This window comes from Vombatus ursinus, unplaced genomic scaffold (genome assembly GCF_900497805.2).
Source record: "Vombatus ursinus unplaced genomic scaffold, bare-nosed wombat genome assembly UNPS02004677.1, whole genome shotgun sequence".
NCBI lineage: Eukaryota > Metazoa > Chordata > Mammalia > Diprotodontia > Vombatidae > Vombatus > Vombatus ursinus.
In genome coordinates, this window is record NW_020944455.1 from 2,711,149 (window position 1) to 2,731,081 (window position 19,933).

The window sequence follows — 19,933 nt, forward strand, 5'->3', positions numbered from 1 at the left end:
TCACTATTCTTCAATCAATGGACATTTCGTTTGTTCCCAATCCTTTGCTACCATAAGAAGTGGATACTTTTCCATCTTTGCCCTCCTTAGGGAATATGCCTAACAGCGGGATCTTGGGAACAAAGGGTATGAATAGTTTAACTACTTTATTAGCACAATTCCAAACTGCTTTCTAGAATGGTTGAAGTAGCTCTCTGTCTTTCCATGATTCCTCCTATATTGACTTTCACAGTTTTTGTCATCTGTGCCAGTTTGTTGCTCGTGAGGCGAAGCCTCGGAGTTGCTTTGATTTATATTTCTAGTTATTAGTGATTTGGATCAGTCTTTCATATGGTTGCTAATAGTTTGTAATTCTTTTGAGAGCTTTTGTTCCTCTTCTTTGACCGCTTTCCCGAGGGGGAATGGCTTTTGATGTTTCATGTTTGTGTTATTTCCTAAATATCTTTGATAATGGGCCCTTATCAAGTATATTGGATGCAGGCTTCCCCTACCCTCCTTCTCTCTCCTTACTCCCTCCCCCCATCACCTGTTTTTCTTCTTATCCTAATTTTATTGATTTTGTTAAAGCAAAGCCTTTTCAATTTCATGTAGTCAAAACGATTGATTTTGTCTCATGTGATGGTTTCTATTGCTTGTTTGATGAAGAATTTTCTTTCTAGTCAAAGATATGAAAGGTACCTGACCTGTTCTCTTCTAACTTTCTTATGGCATGATTGTTAGTATTCAGTTCATGTATCCATTCTGAGTTTATTATGGCATATGATGTAAGATATTGTTCTAAATCTAATTTCTGCCAAATTGCCTTCTCATTTTCCCAGCAGCTTTTACCAAATAGGGAGTCCTTACCCCCAAGTAATTTGTTTTCTGCCAAAGTGCTTTCCCATTTTCCTAGTAGTTTGTGTCAAACAGGGAGTCCTTACCTTATGTTCTCTGGCTTATCAAATGCTGGGTTGCTGAGTTTAGTTGTCGCTGAGTCATCCTTATCTATTTCATTCCTCTGGTTCACTTTTTAGTTTTTAAACTAGTATCAAATAGTTGTAATGGTAACTCCTTTATAATAGATTTTGAGGCCTGAAAATGCTATTTCCTCTTCACTCCCACTTTATCTTCACTATTTCTCTTGAGATTCCAGACGTTTTGCTCCTCCAAGTGAATTCTGTTATTATTTTGCCAAGTGTTATGAAGTATCTCCTTGGCAGTTGGTAAAACAGTAGATAACCGAGTATCATCATTAATAATTTTTCACAAACCCGTCCTTATTCCTCTATTATTTTAAAGAGATCAAGCTATTCTTAAATGTATGACATGGTTAATTCAACAAACAGGTCTTAAATTCCTTATTTTTGCCCTGTGCTTGTAGAGATGAACCTTTTCCCCTGCCCTCAATGAGCTAATGATATCTTGGGCTCAATGGTTCTTTTCTAGAAGGTTGCTACTTTAATTTTTTTTTCTTTGAATTCTCACTGACAAGCAATGTGCAAATAGTATTTCATATGCAGAAATCTATCGACACTGGAATCCATCCATCTGCTTCCGGTATATCCACCCTTCAGAAAATAGCCTGATTTTTCCCCACGGCAAATTACAGAAAATGATACAGCCAGAGACAGAATTCGATCTGTAACCTGATATGCCTCTGCCTCCCTTTTTGCTCAGCAATAACAAAAGCAGACATATAGAACCATTTAATTTGGAACAGTGGGCTATATATTGAAGACCTGCCAAATTCGAAAACCACACACAAAAAAATTACCTTCCCATAGATTGGGATTAGCCACTTTAGGGGCTAGTGGCCTTTAGTAGATGTCTGCAAACAGAAGGCCAACAACAGCAGCAGCAGCAAGCAGATACAATTTCCTATGGGAACATTCCCCCCCCCCTTTTTTTTTTGCGCTAAAGACCAATGTGTAGCTCTAAAATGCAGCCATGTCACAATTTCACAACAGCCCGTATGATCATAGGGTCAGTGGGCAGGACAAAACTGCTTATTAAACTGCAAGTGTTCCTCCAAATATGGAACTATGGGTTTGCACATTTACTTTATGGTATGCTATCCATTAGTTTGTGAGATCCTTGAGGGTAGGCACTGTCTTTTGCAAAACTCTTTTTGTATCCCCAGTGCTTGGCACAGTGCCTGGCATATAGTAGGTTCTTAATAAATACTCATTGACTGATTGACTGCTAGGTGCCATAAGTGATATAAGGCAGAAGGCATTGTCTTAGCATCTGTTAGACCAAAGAGGAAAAAGGGTGTTCTGGGTTCATGGGGGCAAAGACTAAGGAGAATGAATCCATAGGTGTGTTGGGGGAGGTGTTAATCCATGATGGGGACCTGAAAGACATTTGTAAGAATAGTTTTAGGGTAGTATGAATGAATGAAAAAGCATTTACCATTTACTATGTGCCAGGCACTGTGCTAAGTGGTGGGATATGGATTTTTTTTTAAAGAAAGAAAGTCCTTGCCCTCAGGGAGCTTATATTCTAATAAAGACAATATGTGAATGATAGAATGAAAAATAATTTAATTTGTAAAATAAATTTTATTTTTTCAATTAACAATTTTTTTTGTCTCACCTACCCCTCCACCGGAAAAAAGAAAAAGAAAAACCAAATCCTCATAATCAATATGCATAGTCAAACAAAACAAATTACCTCACTATCCATGTCCAAAATATTCAGGTCTCATTTTGCACTCTGAAGCTATCCCCTCTCTGTCAGGAGGTGGGTAATGTGCTTCATCACTGGCCCTCTGGAATCATGGTTGGTCATTGTGTTGATCAGCGTTCTTAAGTCTTTCAACATTGTTAGTCTTTAGGATGTTGCCATCCTTGTATAATGTTCTCCTGGTTCTGTTCACTTCATTCTGCATCAGTTCATATAAGTCTTCCCAAGTTTCACTGACACCATCCCTGAAAATGCATTTATAGTTATCCCTTCCACATTGCAACTTTCCCCATTAGGGTTTTGATATATCACAGGTGGGCATAACAAATTAAATGGGAATTTTGAGGGAGTTTTGTGGAACCTTAGATGACACAGAAAAAGTATTTTTACTTAACATTGACCTACCTATGACCAAATACTTAACCCAAATTTTACAATAAGGTACTGTAAACACCCCATGAAAGAAAAAGAAAAAAATCAAACTTCTTCTCTGATATGAAGGGAGGGCCAAAAAATTGTACATGGATTTTGCATATTATGGGGGCACTGCACCCCTAACTCCTGAGATGTAGAAGGGATAACTGTATTAATCACTTTATGCAAAGGGGCTGATTTGGAAGCTTAAAGGGGGCCAAAGCCTGAGTTTATTGGGAGAAAATGGGCTCAGTCAATGGGTGTTGGCTACATTCTCACTTGGAACTCAGATCTTAGGTTTGAAAGCAAAGAGTAAGATAATAAAGATGAACTGAGTAAAAGAAAAAATAGTGTTTTACAAATTGGAAAAACATGGATATTCTTGTCCATGAAAGAGAAAGAATGAGGGAGAGAAACACGTATAGCCAGAGAGATAGGGTAAGGAGCTTGCCTTACCCCTACTCCCGAAACAGGGCTGGACTTGAGCAAAGAGCCTTAGGGGAGAATCTAACATAGGCCATGTTCTTTCCCCAGCTTGGCTGACTTAATGGCAAGCAGAGATCGAAGCTTCTTTCAGTGGCCTACTGGCCTGAAGGGGATAACAAGTACTTTTTGTCCTTTCTTTCTGGTCCTTTTATTTTTTTTTAGCCTGGAAGGGGGCCCAAGGCCCAAGGCAAGGTGTCTTGAGAATGTGCCAAATTTCTTTTGGGCATGAAACTCTGGCATCCACTAGAAAATATATCGATCTCAGTGTTTGTTATTCCTTACTTATTTGAGTGGAGAAGTTCTCAAACTGTTGTGAAAAGGCCCATTCATTTCTAATTCTTCATTGCTTTTCCCTAATATTCTTTAAAAAAAAAATCAAAGGATGGCTATTAGAAAAAAGTAGAAATCTAATCTAATTAGGATCTAATAATAGCTGACATTTATATAGCACTTTAATACCTGATCTCATTTGATAACAACCTTGTGATGGTACTTTGTTACTCATTTTACATAAGAAGAAACTGAGGCCAAGTGATTTGTCCATGATCATAGAGCTAGTAAGTGTCAGAGTCAGGTCTTGAACCCAGTTCTCCCCCAACTCTAAGTCCAGCCCTTTCCACTCTCCCAGGCACTGCAGGAAACTTCCTAATCTTAATGGGGCCATCAACACCCTCAAATCTTTACCAATACAAATGATCGATTTCAATAGAGAATGGACCAGGTATATTCCTGAAGGTAAGACTTGGTCTTTTGATGGTGGCTATACAACATAAGAGGCAGCTAGGTGGTGCAATGGATAGAGTGCCAAGCCTGGAGTCAGGAAGACTCATCTTCCTGAGTTCAAATCCAGCTTTAGACACTTACTAGCTGTGTAACCCTGGGCAAGTCGCTTCACCCTTTTGGCCTCAGTTTCCCCATCTGTAAAATGAGCTGAAGAAGGAAATGGCAAACCATTCCAATATCTCTGCCAAGAAAACCCCAAATAGGGTCATGGAGAGTTGGAGATGATCGAAAACACCAACAACACACCATAAAGTTTTTTTGTTTTGTTTTGTTATATGAGGCAATTGGGGTTAAGTGACTTGCCCAGAGTCACACCGCTAGTGAGTGTTATGTGTCTGAGGCCGGATTTGACTCCTGACTCCAGGGCTGGTGCTCTATCCACTGTGCCACCTAGCTGCCCCCGTAAAGTTTAAATGATCAGAAACCCATGGGAAAATTTGACAAAGGTAGCTTTGTCCTTGATAAACTGGGAAGGGTTTTTAACATGGAAGGATTTGTCAGAGACACAGTGCTATACTGTGGGGTGTTACTGCCTTAGTGCCAAGAAGTACCCAGGCTACCTGTTTCAGAAAATGAACAAAAATGTCATTAGTAGCTACTGAAAATAGATTCATTTTATATGACCCTGATCATGCCAGTATCTTTCATCTAGTCCCTCAGTACTTTTAAGTGTAGTTGCTACCATGCGGTCCTTAGCAGGTGCTCATTGATTGATTGCTCATTGGTTTGTACTTAGGAACAAAGATTTAAAGCTGAAGGCATCTTAAGGTCATCTAATCCAATTCCCTTTATTTTTTTTTTTTACAGATGAAGAAACTGAGGCTCACATAGGTGAAGTGAATAGCCCATGATCACTCATAGGATCGTAGACTTGGACCTTGGAGGCCATCTAGTCTAACCTTTTCATTTTACAGACGGTGAAACTGAGGCCCAGAGACTTTCAGTTACTCAAGGTCACACATAATAAGTGGCAGAGCTGAGATATGAACCTAGAACCTCTGACTCCAGACAAGCAATCAATCAACAAGTATTTCTAGAGTGCCTACTATGTGCCAGGCACTATGCTTATTGCTGGGGATACAAGAACAAAGAATGAAGCAATCTCTATTTGCAATCCAACATTCTTTCCATTGCTTTGTAAATACTCTCCAGTCTATCGTATATGGGAAGATGTGCTGTTACGCCAAGTCAGGGCTTTTTAAAGTCAGAAGGTATAGTTTCAAGGCCTGGCTTTTCCCCTGTTAGTGTGGATTAATGGGGGAATTGAATTGATGAGCTGAGTAGCTCACTACTGACCTGATGCAGTTAATTTGACCATGGGCAACTCACCTCCCCTGTCTGATGCTCAGCTTTCTCATCTGTAAAATGGGGCTGATACCTGTAGAACTTATTTTATGAGGTTATTGCGAAGATGAAATAAGATGATGCATGTAAAAAGGCTTTGTAAACAACCAAGTGTCCTATAAATGTAAGGTATTATTATTCTCAGCAAATGATGAGAGTTCCAAAAATCATGTTGAATGACCTCTGAGAGCTTTCAGAACTCTGGGCAGCCAACACATGGCAGACTGGTAATCCTTCTTCATACAGATTAATGCCCTGGGCATCTGCTCCTCTTCCTTGTTCTTACTTTTTCTCTAAAATGGTGCCAATTTAGAATAAGGCAAATTAATTTGTACAGTCACATAAATTCCTCCAAGTAACAATTAATTTTTAGTGGAAAAGAACAAGGTTAATATGTTTTTTTGACCTTCGCTTCCATCCTTTTTCATTTAAAAAAAAAAAAGGGTTATGAACAGCAAGGCATTAGAGACCATCTAATCCAACCCCTTCATTTTATAGGTGAAGAAACTGAGGCCCAGAGGTGTGAAGGGACTTACTTGCCCATGATCAATATATAGTAAGTGGCCAGAGTGATATTTAAACGTGGGTCCTCTGATTACAAATCCCTTTCCTTCCCTCCGCCCCCCCCATATTTATGGTTAGGCACTGCAGGAAACTTCCTAATCTTAATGGGGCCATCAACACCCTCAAATCTTTACCAATACAAATGATCGATTTCAATAGGTCAACAAGATTTTATTAAGCACCCACTGTATTCCAAGCACTGTGCTAGGCACTGGGGACTTAGAGAAAAGTGAAATAGTCTCAGTCCTTAAGGAATTTACGAGGCATTTGATAAATGAGCAGTTTCCCATGGGAAAACAAGGATTTCTTGGGGATGATACAGTTCATTTCTTTTTCCTCAAATCTCTTGCGGCAGAACAACACTAGATTTTCAGTTGCCTAGGAAACAAGACTGGGGGGGTCTAGGGTGGGAGAGATGGGGGAGGGGGCACAGCAAAGAAGGTATTTTTAATTTCAAACTTCTGCAAACAAATTTTTTTTTCTTGCCAGAAAAACACCATTCTTCCTGGCATGGAGATGCTTCTTTTGTGATCCGTGAAGTTGTGTCATAGTGATGTCCCAAGAGTCTCCCCTAGACAAAAGGTAGCAATTTTCAGACCTGGCCCAGGGCATACAAGTGCCCCCATCTACTTTGCTAATCTTTTTTGTACTCTTTTCTTATCCAGGTCGTTTAGAGCTGGTTTAGGGGGGTAAGGGTATGTGACTTTGCTACAGCAATCAATCAATATTTGGAACAGATCAATTTTGCAAGTTTTTTTAGTTGAACAGGTGGGCATTTGTATGCCTGTGTCTGATATCCTCAACAGTGAGCTCCTAGAAGTAGGGGTGAGGGGTGGCAGGGGGGCTGGGCATTCCTTTTCTTTTTCATTAGAACCATAGCACCCATGACACTGCTTTCAGTACTCTAAACACTCTAACAATGCTTGTTGAGAAATGATTACCTGTTTCTGGCATTACAAGGAAATTTCATAAAAAAAATACAAGACAATTAAGTCTGTTGTTTGAAGTCCCCAAGATTCTGGGAGAAGCCTGGAAAAGAAAGATGGTTGTATGACTTCTTTAAACATACTTATAGAAATAGCCTGTATAGCCTCCTTTTTTTTTTTTTTTTTTTTTTTGTTTTTGAATATACAACTGGAGGCCCTCAGAGCCACAGCCAAGTGGGAAGGAGTCAATATTCCAACACATCAGGGCCTGAACCTCCAGAGAAGAGTAGACATCTTTCCTTGGTTGAGTTGAGATTCCATCTCCCAGTTTGCAAAGCACACTCTGATCTGTTCTGTGTAGCTGCAAGGATCACTGTTTAGTGCCTTGACAAACAGGATTGTTTGCCATCTGCCATTGTCTTTTGCCTAAGAAGAGTTTGACCTGAAGCAAGTAGGATAGTGAGTGTGGATGAGAATCACTCCTTCATTCTCTTTGTATTGACTTTTTAGAAAATGAATGAATGACCCAACCTCAAATCAGGAACTAACAAACTTTGATACCTACAACTGTGTGTATGTGGTGTATGGATATATGTGTATATATGTATCTATACATATATACACACACAAGGTGTCCCAAAACATTAATAGCTTACACTATATAGAGATATAAACATATAGACATAGACACATGTGTGGTATGTGTGCATATAGATGTACACACACACACACACACACACCATACACACAGATTTAGATCTAGATAAATGTGCAACTCCAAGGTAACCCCCCCATTCTGTTTTTCCCAAGTTTAATTCAGGAAATTTTTGATCTTCCAAACTCAAAAAGTGGTGGTGTTATTCCTACCCCCTCAGTATGTAAACTCCTTGAAGTTAGAGATAGTTTTTGCTTTTTGTCCGTAACCCCAATATGTGCCATTTCCTGGCACACGGTGAGAGCTCAAACAATGTTTTGTTGCTTGATTGACGCTAATACAATAATTAAGGCAGTTTCAGCAGGACAGAATGGAAGAAATTTTCCCTTTTTTGTCCATTACTAGGGAAAGGCAAATTGACAACTTTATAAAGGAGAAGACCAGGGGGAAGGGCAGTGTTTTTTATTGAGCTCTTCAGACCATTTTGGTTTTGTTCTCGGTAGTTTTTCTTGGCAAGTGTTCCTTGAAGGATGCAGTTGGTTGCATCTAGAATTTACTGCCTCTGTGTGCCTTTGAGCATTCCTGGCCCTGGATGTTTTGCATGAAGCCCCCTCAGGTCCGACAGATACTATAGATAACCGTTAAAGGTAAACGTGGGCCCAAGGTGCTTCCAAAGGGCTGACCAGAGACTTGTCAATGCTATTATAGAAACTACAAACAAATGCAGCTGACCACCTTCTTCTCGATTTTACCCCCGACAGCTTCTGCACAGCCTTCACATTTCCGGTAGAACTTTTATTGGTTCCCGAGCAAAGTCCGGTGCTAGGGAAATGTGCCCCAGCTATCTCTCGGCTTTCCCTTCTTGTCAACAACCCCCCCCCCCCCCCCCGGAGGATGACGATGACAAACAAGGTGGGACATTCATGGCAGGCTCGGCCTTGGTTTCCTTCCTCCCTTCCTCCCTCCTGGCTCCCACCCCCCTTCGCCTAGCTTCGTCTGACATGGGACGAAACTGAAGGCGGTGTAATGAATACTTCCTGAGGATAAGGCAGATGCGGCGGAGGGATGGGGATGGGGATGGGGATGGGGATGGGGATGGGGATGGGCATGGGCATGGGCATGGGCATGGGTATGGGGATGAAAAGGATGAGGATGGGGATGAAAAGGATGCGGCCAGAGCTGGGGTTGAGGACCACGAAGTACAGGGGCAGTAACGGACACAACGTGATGCTGCCGAGCTCGGGAGAGGGCAGCGCGTACTTTTTCGCTAGTCATGCAAATGGCCTAGGCTGAGGCATGGCTAGTCCAAGCCCGGGGACGGGAACTGTGAGACGCGATGAAATCACTCCCAGGAGCCGTTAACTGACTTGCTCCCCCCCGCCAGAACCCAGCTGGGACCCGCCCCTTCGCGTGAATTTTCCAGCGGGCGGGGGGGAGAGAGAAGGGGCGGGCCCACGAGCGGGTGGCTGTGGTAGCGGTGCGCGCCGCCGGCTAGGTCCCCCCACTTCCCCCCCATCCTGGCCTAGGCGGCCGCGCGCTCGCGCGCTCGCCGGCTGGCTGGCTGGCAGGCTGGCTCTCTCCATTCCCCGCCCCGACCCTCCTCGCCCCGCCCGGGCGGGCCGGCCCGGCGCTCCAGGCCAGTGTTTCTGGCGGCCGCCCGGCCCCACCCCCTCCCCCTCCTTCTCCCCCTCCCCAGCAGGGCGGCCGGTCGCAGCGGGAGCGCGCGCCTCGGCGGCTTTCTTCTGGCCCCCCTCTGCGGCCCCCTCCTCCCCTTTCCGGTGGCGGGCACGCGGTTCCCTGTTAAAGCTTCGCGAGAGCGGCTGGCCGGCTAGGAGAACGCTACGGGAGCGCCTTGGGTGAGTAGTGCTTGGCGATGCGGCTCCGGCTCCGGCTGCGGCTCCGGCTTGGCATCCTCAGCCGGCCCACCTCATCCCTGGGCGAGCGGCGCGGCCAGGAGCCGTGGCAGCGGGAGGCCGGGCACCGGGCGCCGGGCACGGGGCTGCCTCGCCCTCCCTCTCCGTCTGGCTTCTCCTCGGCCTCCCCCTCCCCCTCCGCCGCCGCCGCAGCAGCATCATCCCCTCCTTAGCCGCGCCTCGGCTTCCCGGGGAGGGACCGACCCGGGGCTCCCGCTGCCATCGTCGCCCAACCCTGCCGTGGCCGCGGATAGGGCGGCGGCGGCGGCGGTGCCCGGGACCCCCGGCCCCGATGGGTGCGGGTCATCGCCGCGGGGCTGGCACCTGCCCAACCTCAGCCTAGCACCAACAGGCTTTAGAGGGCCGCCGCGTGGGCTCCGGGGCTGAGAGGCTTGGTTCCGAGGCTGATTGGTCCTTTTACTAGGGAGGAAACTGAGGCCTTCAGGGTGGGCAAGTGAGTGGCCCAAGGTCACCCTTAAGAGCCTAGCTCTAGATCTGAGATTAAAATGATGCCATCCAGTACGCCTCTCTCATCTTGGGGGGGGGGGGAGGACTGAAGCCTAGGGAGATGAGAAGGTGGAAGTGACTTGCCCAAGGTTACACATTATGTCATAAATCCATAGCTGGAAGGTACCACAGAGGTCATCTTATTTTACAGAGGAGGAAACTGAGGCTGGGGGAGGTAAACTGACTTGCCCAAGGTCACACAGGTGGTAAGTGGCCAAGTCAGTATTCAAATCAAATCTGAGTTCCAGTCTGGCCTCCAGTGTTTTCTGGGCAAATCTCTTCCCTTTCCTGGGCCTCAGTTTCCTCCTCTGTAAAATCAGGAGATTCGACTAAATGGAAAGAAAAGACCTCAGGTCTGTTTCCTCTCCAGATCTATGAACTCAGGTCCTCTAGAGCTGAAAGAGACTTCAGAGGCCATCTAGTCAAACTCTTTCCTATAATAGGAGAGGAAACTGAGGCTCATGGAGAAGAGGCCTCCCCAAGGTCATAGAGACAGTAAGTAATCTCTCAGAAGTAGGATTTGAACCCAGCTCTTAACTCCAGAACCAGTGCCTAAGCCCACCTTACCAAGGACTAGAAAGGACTGGACCAAGTAAAAGCTTATTTTGATTATTTCCTTTGATGCAATGCCCTCCTCATTCTGCTCTATATACTTCCTCTTTCCACACTATTTTTTTAAAAGCCGCCCTAGGAAAACCATGACTATTTCCCTAACTCCAAAGAAATGTTAATATCCTTAAACTAGATCTGACTTTTTATGATAAGTAGTGTGCTGCCTATGCAAAGAGCTCTGTATTTAAAGTCAGAGAGACTGGATTCAAAGCTATCTCTGTGATCTTGGGCACATCACCTAACTTCTTAGCCTCAGTTTCCTCATCTGCAAAATGAAGCAGATTGGTCTGTATGACATCTAAGGTCCTCGAGCTCTTACATCTTACAATCCTGTGGGCCTCTGAGGTTCCTTGTGTGTCTAAACCAGCAATTCATTCCTGCAGTTAGTTTGAGTAGCAAATAGAGGGCATAATTTGGGATTCAAAATAACTGGACTTTAATCTAGACGGCCTAGCTTACTAGCAGTGTGGTCATGGCATGTAAACTACTTTCAATCCTTTAGACTCAGTTTTCCCCACAGTAAGATGGGACTGATAAACTTGCATCAATCCTCTTGGAGGGTGGTTATGAGGAAAAGTTACAAATCTTAGAGTCATAGAAATGTCATTGTTACCATCACCTTCAGAGGCAATTTATATTCTTGGGATTTATTTGTTTTTATCATCTAGTTAAAAATAATCTAGTAATTTTCTTAAGCAAATATTAAGTGACTCCCATGTGCATGGAGAATGCTAGGTGCTAAGATCACCAAAAAAATGAAAAATGAAACAACCTTTTTCCTCAAAGATCCTACTTTCTAATAGGAGAGAAGGTAGATACATTATGGATAATATAAAGATACAGTACATATAATATAAAGTACAGGGTGGTGGATGCAAAGAAGAAATCCCCATCAAATATAATGGGGAGATTTGAGGCAGCTGAAAGCTTAGTTTATGTGTATATGAGGGAGGGGGGAGTCAAAAAAACCCTTTTGAAGTAGCACCTGGGTTGAATCTTGAAGGAGACTTCTGAGAGGCAGAGAGGAGGAAGTAGCATTCTCTAGGGCCTGGGAAAAGGCACCAGATAGGAGAGAACATATCAAGTCATTTTTTCCTCTACGTTGCTTTAGAAAAGAAAACTTAAGGTCCTAGATCTATCTGTCTGTCAATCTGTCTATCTGTCTGTCTATATACAAGTTCTGCTACAAGTTGAAGACCAGAATTATAAGTAAAATTACTAGTACTTTATCATAAGCATGGTAAGAAAGACTTTAAATAAAAGAAAGAGTGAGACCTTTTTTTTGGCGGGGGGGGGGGGGAGGCAGCTAAAGAAGCTTATATTTTAGACTAAATTAAGAGATAGCACCCATACTATAGTTAACATAGCCTGTGCCAGTCAATGTGATGGAACTGTGAACATTATTAAACCATCAAATAATAAACTGCATTTGGACTATAATTTGTCCTGATTAAAGAAATAATTTGAAACCTAAGAACCTCATAGATGTTGTAACCTAATATAAACCTCGAATAAATCCTGTGGATCTGAACTCTAATATGTAATAAAACTTAATTTATTATGAATGTGGGGTGGTTTCATGGGGAGGGGGAGATTCTCAGGGCAATATTGGAAGGAATTTAGAAGGAAATGGGAAAACTCATAGAAAAGTTAACATTGGCCAGCAAATCTAGAGACCCAAGTTCTTGTCTTGGTTCTACCAACAACTAGCTGGTGACCTCATGTAAAATGAGACTTCATGGGGGGAGGGGGAAGAGATTGGTCCCCACCTAAGCTAGTAATACATCTGCCACCTTAGGACCAACCTAGCAAAATTTGGAAAAGCTTACTTATCACCAGATTGACTTCAGGGTGATGAATTTTTTTGTTAGTAGTGATTCTCAAAGACCCCACTACTAAGGTGTGGAGGGGTTGCAATCTTCATTGTGGAGGGAATAAGCAGACCAATTAAAATCAAAATTCCTTGAAGAATTTTACCCTTTGATTTTTAGTTGGTTGGCTTATGGCACCTGGCTTTGTTTGAGCTCCAGGCAACGTTGGCTTTTTAGCTCTATTAACACCTACATTATTGATTGGGATCTAAAGACCTAGATTCAAATTCTACCTCTCCTGCTTAACCTTGAGCTAACTGCATCATTTTCCTCATGTCAAATAAGAGGATTGGACTAAATGATCTCTAAGATACTTTGACCTCTAAATCTATGCTCCTGATTATCTAGAAGGGTTTGCCTTGGAACAATATTGTTCGTATGTTTTGTGGTCTTTAATATCAATAGTAATTTAATAATATCTCAAATAAGCATTTTTTATTTTAGCAAGCCCAGACCTCAGAGTGTTTTCATAGCTATCAATGTATATATTCTTCTGTATTAAAAGAGTATGCCTGTTATGCTTTTAAAATAGAATATTGATTAGTCTGTCACAATAAATAAAGGCAGAAATATTGTGCTAGGAAGTGGGATTTTTTTTGTTTGTTTTGGTTTCATTTTCTGAATTTAAATTATTTCAGCAAAAACTAGAGGTTTGGTTAGCAAGGTTTTTCATCAGCAATTTGAAGCATAACAGTATATTCTCACTTATAAATGGGTTTAAAGAAAAGTCTATTTCTGTATTGTCAGTAATTAAAGTAGTAAATTATGACAGGGTATGTAATGGACTTTTTTCAAGAAATTTTGAACCAAGAACCAATTAGAACCAAACTACCTTTTTTTTTTTATTAATGCAGTAATAAAAAAATGGGTTTTCTTCATACATTTCAAACAGAGGTAGATAATTACTGTTCACTTTACCTGACTTTTAAAAAGAAATCTCTTTAAGATGGCTCTTCATATTTCTTATTTTGAAAAGTTAATGTGCAGGTGCTATGAAAGAAAACATGAAAAAATAGATGTTCTATTTTCTGAGTTTTAATTAGATTAAAAGGCATTTTTGATACTAGAAGCATTAGTGATACTTTCATGTCATTAAATTTTTTTTTAAAATACTCTTATTATAGTTAAAGCAGTGAATTTTTAATACTCCACTGGATATTAGTAGGTAGACCATAAAAAATAATGGCTCATAGAATCTCAGTCCCGGAAAAGACATAATGAGCTATTTATTCCAACCCATATCTGATCAAAAAGTATCCCCTCTAAGGCATAGGCAAAAAATACAGTCTTAGGAAATCTTAGCTTTAGAGCTAGCTCTAAGGAATTTTAGAGGTCATCTAGTCTAAGCCTCCCCCCCCCCCATTTTACAGAAGAGGAAAACTAGCCTCCAAGAGTGGTTAAGTATCTTGTCCAAGTTAGTAAGTAGTGGAGTGGAGCAGGGATTCAGACCATAGAACATAGAATCCCAGAATTTCTGTTAGGAAAACGTCAGTGGCCTGGTCCAATCCATACCACACCTGAAAAAGAAGGACCTCTACTCCAGTGGGTTCAAATTCAAATAGAAATGGGGTCTTTGCAGGTCACAGATTGACTTTAAAAATCACACATTATCTATGTTCTATTGTGTTTTTATTTATTTTTTAATATCTCTGCTTGACAACTTGGGTCCTTAATCTAGGGCCCATGAACTTGGATTTGGAAAATAATCACATCTTTATTTCTATATAATTGGTTTCCTTTGTAATCCTCTGTCTTTTTATTTTATGCATTTGAAAACATGATTCTGAGAAGGGTTCCATATGTTTAACCAGCCTGCCAAAAGGGTCCATGCACAAAAAACGAGTAAGAAGCCCAGCTCTTGCAACATTCCCCTGACAGGTGGTCAATCCAGCCTCGGCCTGAATATGTCCAATGAGGGAAAACCTACAGTCTGACAAAGCAGTACATTCCATTTTGCCAAAGCTTTTAAAGCTTAGGAAGTTTTTCCTTGGATCAAGCCTAAATTAGCCTCTTTGCAACTCCCCCCTGTCCCCCACTCCCCTCATGGTTCCTAGTTCTGCCAGAAACAAAGGTAATCCATCTTCCAGGTGACATTTTCTCAAATCCTTGAAGATAGCTGTCATTGTCTTTTCTTCTACACTAAACATCCCCAGTTCCTTCAGCCAATCTTCGTTAGACTCATTGCTCTCCTCTGGACACTATCCAGCTTATCTATGCCCTTCTTAACGGCAGAACCCAGAACTGACCCCAAAATATTCCAGATGTAGGCTGGTCTTGGCTGCTGTATCACACTGTTGAGTCATATTGAGTGTACAGTCCACTTAAACCCCCTAGAGGTTTTTTTTTCCCCCCAGACAAACTGCTGTCTAGTTAAGCCTTTCATATCTTGTATTTGTGAAGTTGATTTTTTTGGGGGGGGTGGGGGTTAGGCAATTGGAGTTAAGTGACTTGCCCAGGGTTTGTGACTAGTAAGTGTCAAGTGTCTGAGGCTGGATTTGAACTCAAGTCCTCCTGACTCCAGGGCTGGTGCTCTATGTACCGTGCCACCTAGCTGCCCCTGAAGTTGTTGGGGTTTTTTTTTTTGTTTTTTTTTTTAACCCAAGCAGTTATCACTATCAAATTTCATCTTAGTTTGGCTCATTGCTCTCAAGGTTTCGTTGAGTTTGTCATGTGTGTTAGCTGTCCTATCCCTCCAGCTTTGTGGTATCTGCAAATTTGATAAGGATGCTGTGGAGGCCGTTATACAAGTCATTTGGTAATAAGGTTAAGCAGCTCAGGGCCAACCACAGATTCCTGGGGCACTGTACCGTAGACCTATTTCCAAGTGAGTATTGAAACCATTAATCCCCACTGCTGTTGGAGTCTGGCCATTCACCCACTTCTGAATTCATCTAATTGTTTTGTTTTTTAATCATCTAGTTCTTTTTCCAAATAAATGCAATCCAGGTACACTGCTATCAACTGCATTCTTGGACCAGTTTCTTAGTCATGTCCAAAATGGAAATAAAGTTAGTCTGGTGAGACTCATCCTTGACTAAGCTAAATGGACTTTCCCGAGAGGTCGGTGACCTCCCCCCTCCTTTAATAATGAGTGTTAGGGCTTTGCCAAGAACTCCAGATAGTCTCACAGCAGACCTTGGTCCTCTGATACCGTATCTGGCCCTCTTTCCACTGCACCATATTGCCTTCCACAGGGAGTTGGCCCATTGAATGGCAGATTTTGCAGGGAGGTGTTCCTAACGGTATCAGGGAACCCTGAGATCTAGTGAAGAAAGGAAATCATAGTAAAGCAACATAGTTAAAAAACAAAACCAACTAACCCTCACTTCCTGTAGGGCTTTGGCTCTCCATACTACAGGGGTTCTTAACCTGCATTCCATAAACTTCTTTCTGAATATATTTTAAGAATTTTCATAACTATATAACAGTATAATTAGTTTTGTTTTGTTTTTTGTAACCCTGTCCATTCTATTTTACACATTTAAAAAGATTCTGAGAAGTGGTCCCTAAGCGTCACCCTAGGGCATAAAAAAGGTTAAGAACTTCCTACTAAGACAAGGACACTTAGGGATTAAGTGAGTTGCCTAGGGCCACACAGCCCCAAAGTATCTGAATAGTATTAGGGGAATCAATCAATTAACCAATATTTATTTAGAGCCCACTAAGTGCCAGATAAAGCTGGGGATACAAAAAGAAAAAAGAGGAAAAAGACTGTCCCTGCCCTCCAGGATCTTACAGTCTAATGGAGATAACAGAAACAAATACAAACAAAGCCATCTATATACAGGATAAATAGAAAATAATTAAAAGGGAAGAAAGTATTGGAATTAAGAGGGTTTAGGAAAGGCTTTTGGTAGTTAAGGACCTGCTCTCCACTGCACTCCGGGGGGCGACTTCTATAGCAGGATAGAAAATGTCCTTTTGAAGGCTAAAGCTACCTTGAGGATGATTAATCATGTCCAGTGATTTTTATCTTGTGACTGTAACTTAATTTCATTCTTTTTTTGTAATTTTAGAGAGTGACACTTTTTTTTTAGTTTTCTTTTAATTGTCAAAAGCATATGTATTTTTTTCAGGTGGAAACTGATTATTTTGATAGGGAGTTAGTAAATGGATCGATAAGAGTACCAGTATGCTGGAGGACAGGACATCCTAAAAATGTGTAGAGTCTGGTTGACTAGTTGAAAAGACAGAAGAACATTACAATCCATTTAAAATAAATGGTTTAAGGCAATCTGGCATCTTGTTTTTCTTGAAGTTCCATGCCGCCCCCCCCCCCAAAAAAAGAAAAAAAATAATTTTTAAAGTTGTTATGTGGACTAATGTGAAAATATGTTTAATAGGAATGTATATATAGAGCCTATATCAGATGACATGCTCTCTTAGGGAGGGGAATTTAAAACTCAAAAACTTATGTAAGTGATAGTTGATGAATCAAAATAAATTTTAAAAAAAGCTTGTGGAAGTGAATGTTGAAAATTAAAAATAAATTAATTTTTTTAAAAAATCTTAAATTATGTACATTAAAAGATCCTTAATCTTCCTTTAAAAAAAAGTTCTCATGTGGTTAAACCAGTTTAATTTCAGATATAGCCATGACTGGTTTCTCCATAATACCAACCAATATAAGTTAACATCAAATCTCTGGGTGCTGTTTAGCCAGAGCTCAGGGGAGCCTCTAAAACTGAGCTTAAATTCCCCCCCCCCCCATCTTGGGTAGATAATCCTATTTTTGTCTCTATTGAAATCCACAAAAATAAAAGCTCTGTAGGCATCTCTGACAAGGTAAAGCTTTTTGTTCAGGTGTAATTGGCCACTATGAGAGTTGTGTTGAAAGGTCGTTTGTTAGAATTATTCTTATATCATTTGGGCAAGCGTATATTTTGCTTTTTCATATCATATAGAGTCAACTCTGCTAGAGCCTCACCTATAAATCTTCCCTAGGGTTCTATGTTATGGGACTGCCTTTCCTGTGTAAGTAATTAAAACCCCCTTGGATGGGATCCAATCTTAAACCAAGTTTCACTTTGTAGTGAATAATGACTGTACCCGGTACTATTATAGCGATTTGGACAAAGCCCCTGGCCTTAAAGGTGATGATTTTTTCAGTCTTTTTTGAACTGATACTTTAAAAAAATGTATTGATCCTTCATATTTTTGCATCAGCTTCATTTCAGAATGTATCCCTGCCCCTCCGCTACTCACAGAGTTGTTCTTTGTGACTAAGAATAAAAAAGAAAGTTGGAGTGGGACATGAACATGGAGCATGCTTGTGGTTTGTTTGTTTTTTTAGTTTTCTTTCTTTCTTTCTTTCTTTTTTTTTGGCAGTTGGAGTTAAGTGACTTGCCCAGGGTCACACAGCTAGTACATATCTGAGGTCAGGTTTGAACTCAGGTCCTCCTCACTCCAGGGTGGGTGCTCTATCCACAGCGCCACTGCGCTACTGCCCCCTGCTTGTGGTTTTTAATTTTTTTTTTCCCGAAAAGTGTTGGTGAGGTAGGAGATTTTGTGAGTAGTCCCACAAATTTCATATTTCTCACTTGACTAATAAGTGGGACAAGTGATCTCAGGATGCTAGAGAGGGAGTTTTGAAGGCTTTAATCTAGGTGAGGCTTCTGTGATTATCTGTATTGCCTCCATTGGTGTAAATTGCAACCCATCAACACCTTATCTTGTCTGATTCTTCTCCATAGAAGATCTACCCAGCAAGTTGAAGATCTGCCTTTTTTTGTTTATATTTTGTGCGTACCAGTGCAGGAGGCACATAGTAAATGTTTCATAAATGACTTTTTCATTCATTCATCCATCAACTGTCTCTCTCAAACCATGACCAAACCACGTCTTTTCCCAATCATACCTTTCTTTAGAAGCTATCTTTTGTAAAACATTTTGTGCGTAGGTTATCCTTAGAAATATGCTGCTACCCATGTATGTATGTCGCAGGTAGGTGGCGCAGTGGATAGAGTTTCCATCCTTGGAGTCAGGAGGACCTGAGTTCAAATGCGGCCTGGACGCTTACTAGCTGTGTGACCCTGGGCAAGTCACTTAACCCCAATTGCCTCCCCAAAATGCAAAAAAAAAAAAAAAAAGAATCTCCCCATTGACTTTCTGGGTAGTTGCAACTTTCCTGGGAAATTCCAGTGATGGAGTTCAGCATGTGGTGAAATGCCCCCTTTTCCTTTTTGAAATTGGCTGCCACTAATAATGAGCCATTATCATATGGGATACTATAAAACTGTATTCCCAGAGTGTTCCTAGAGGGGCAGAGTAGGGGGGTGGGGGCGGAACCTGAGTCTTCCTCCTGCTTTGCTAGCTACTCATTCTCAATGTCCTTCTCTTGCTTATTCTCCTTTTCTCACCTCTTATGCATGGGTGTATGTATCCCAGGGCCCTCTCAGAGACCCTCTTTTCTGTTTGCAGTGACCTCATTGGTTCCCTTTGATTTAACTGTCACTTCTATGCAGACAACACTTAGATATTTATATCCAGTCCCATTCTCTCTCCTGAACTCCATTTCCCCATCACCAACTGCCTTTGGGATATCTTCAACTGGGTGTCCCATTGGCATCTCAAACTTAACTTTTTTGGACGACTCATTCATTTGACTCTTTTTCCCTAAATTGCCTGTTTCTGCCATCTTTCTAGTCACTTGGGTTCAAAACCTCAGAGATAGCTTCTACTTTTTCCTATGACCCCACACATCTAATCAATTGCCAAGTCTTGTTATTTCAACACAATATATCTCACATCTGTCCCCTTCTCTCCACTCACATAGCCATCGCCCTGGTTAAGCCCCTCATTGCCTTTTACTTGGACTTTTATAAGTCTCCTAATTAGTTTTCCAGCTTCCCATCTCCTCTCTCCAGTCAATCTCCACATATCTGTTAAAAAAAGATAGCTAGCATGTATATAATGCTTTAAAGTTTGCAAAGTGCTTTATAAATATTATCTCATTTGATCCTTACAACAACCCTGAGAGGTTGGTGCTATTATTATCCCCATTTTACAGATGAAGAATCTGAGGCTGAGAGGGATTATAACTTGCCCAAGGTCACATAGCTAGCAAGTGTCTGCAGTGCCATCAGAACTCAGGTTTTCCTGATTCCAGGTTTGGTATTGTTACTCATTGTATCACCTAGCTGCCTCTAAAATTTCTGTTTCTTATGCATAGGCCAGACCATGTCACTCCCAGGG

The 19,933-nt window shown here is 41.6% G+C and overlaps 1 protein-coding gene across 2 annotated transcripts in view; it reads left to right on the forward strand.

The window, feature by feature from the left end:
• Window positions 1-9,640: 9,640 nt before the first annotated feature.
• ACSL4 (acyl-CoA synthetase long chain family member 4) overlaps window positions 9,641-19,933 on the forward strand; it is a 77,481-nt gene continuing 67,188 nt past the window's right edge. Inside the window, exon 1 of one of the 2 annotated variants that reach the window (XM_027838989.1) lies at window positions 9,641-9,692. The gene's annotated coding sequence lies outside the window, so the exon portion shown is untranslated. The remainder of the gene's footprint in view (window positions 9,693-19,933) is intronic. The other variant, XM_027838998.1, reaches the window with a different exon arrangement.